Raw genomic sequence first — 2025 nt, forward strand, 5'->3', positions numbered from 1 at the left:
TCTCCTGCCTGTTGATTTTCTTAACCTCTACCTATTCTCTCCGTTCTGTTTCCGGTTCCTGTTTATCTGTTCCCAAATCCAACAAACTTGCTAAAATCTTTCTCTTCCTCTGCTCCAAAACTGTGGAACAATCTTCCTATTTTCATCCGAAATGCTTGTAGTACTGAAGTCTTCAAAAAACTCTTAAAAGCTCATTTATTTCCTAAATAATCCTCTTCCAGCAATAAACCTTTTCTAAGCGCCTTGTATCCTTTGGCAAAAGGCGCTATATAAATTTCTATATTATTATTATTATTATATGAAATTTTTGCTCCCGCGTTTAAAAAAGTCTGGATCCTCCCTCTGTGGGATGGTGCCATGAAAACTTTGATACACAAATCCATTCTTTCAAATCACTTCTACGAGATTTACACTCTAGCAGATAAACACCAGCAGTTCTGACAAAATTGATGCTGCGGCATTCTAATTTTAAAACTCAGACCTTGCGTTCAATTTAGAAAATAAGTTCAATTAAATGCATTTTGCAGCTGATACCAATGTATGTTTCTTAAATTGACATTTTGACCCACAAATCCTACTCTTGAAGATGCGGTATATACAAAATATTTTAAAGCCGCTGCAGTTGAATAATTTTTTGAAAATTTTGTCAAGAATGATCCATTTGACATTTAGAGTTCAAACTAACAGCAGGGTGCAAAACACTGATTTTAGCTGAGTAAAACCATCTCAGCCTTCTTTGACTGAGACAGTTTGTGGTCTTGTGGTGCTGCAGCAGCGCTATAGCAGTGGCCTGCCTTTAGTTTGGTTCTGGTGTGTAAAAATGACCTAAAGGACTCCGAAATTAGGAGTATACCGGAGTGAAAAGAAAGGTCTACCAGTTTGCAGTTTTTGTTGAGATTTTCCATTACTTGAGACTTTTCCTTCTTGAGATCTGTAATGGACAATGTAGTAGAAACCACTAACTGAATGGTGTTATCTGCCTAAGTTGATGTTGCACATACTTTCCATAATGTCACTTTGTCCTCAGCAAACCAAAACTCTCAGATCTGATCTGATCTTCCAGTTAACAATTGCTTCGTCAACAGGGGGACTCAAGATTAGGTACTACGACATTTTTGGCATCATACTGGATCATATCCTAACACTTCTTTAACAAAACAATGCAATGGTTATTAAGACACCGTCTCATGTAAACCCTATTAAGGCTAGCAGGGACTGAATGGGATGAATACTACAACAGTCTGAACATCACCAGCAAAAAAGTTTACCTTGTTCTGAAAAATGAATTAAGAGTTGTTAGGTGCCGATGACAAAACCAGTTAAAAACATTCGACACACTGATACTGTTCCTGCAAACCTAAGATAAAATGTCCATACAATTAAGCTCGCAAACAACAAAAACAGTAAATCATGGTAGTTTAAATTTTACACCTACATCTTTCAAGAAACAAATAATTCCAGTTAATCAGGCCCGTATCCAGGGGGGTTTTATGGTTTGGGAGAACCCCCTTTCCTTTTCAAACATATCTGCTTTTATAGCATTATTATTATAGACCCATGCAGCACAAAAATCCTCTTGCTTTGGGGGTTTCGCCGACCCCACGGGCTTCGACCGTGTACCTCACGCCCAGAAACCCCCACCCCCTTGGAAAAACCTGGCTACGGGCCTGTTAATCATTATGCTACAAAAGCTCTGTTACAGCACCCCGAACCAACCAACTTAGATCGTAGACTGATGGTCCAAGCAATTACCGGTAACTTTGTACATTAAGCAGTTTGTTGAATGCCTTTTCAGAAACCAAGAGGTTGTACGGTAAACTTGGAAAAAAAGACTTGGGTTAATCTCAACAGACTTGGGTGCAGAATCTCCACCAAATTGAGAGTGTGAAGAGCCATGGAGCAAATCAGCAAACAACATAAATGAGAGGAGGTCCCTGGTTTGAAGATTAAGAGCATCAGCTGCCAAGGAATACACATCTAGATGTGTATAAGAGACAGAAATCGCATACAAATACTAAGTGTAAC

The sequence above is a fragment of the Anneissia japonica genome, unplaced genomic scaffold, assembly GCF_011630105.1.
Source record: "Anneissia japonica isolate Jap-2015-1 unplaced genomic scaffold, ASM1163010v1 scaffold288039_len1115542_cov189, whole genome shotgun sequence".
Lineage (NCBI taxonomy): Eukaryota > Metazoa > Echinodermata > Crinoidea > Comatulida > Comatulidae > Anneissia > Anneissia japonica.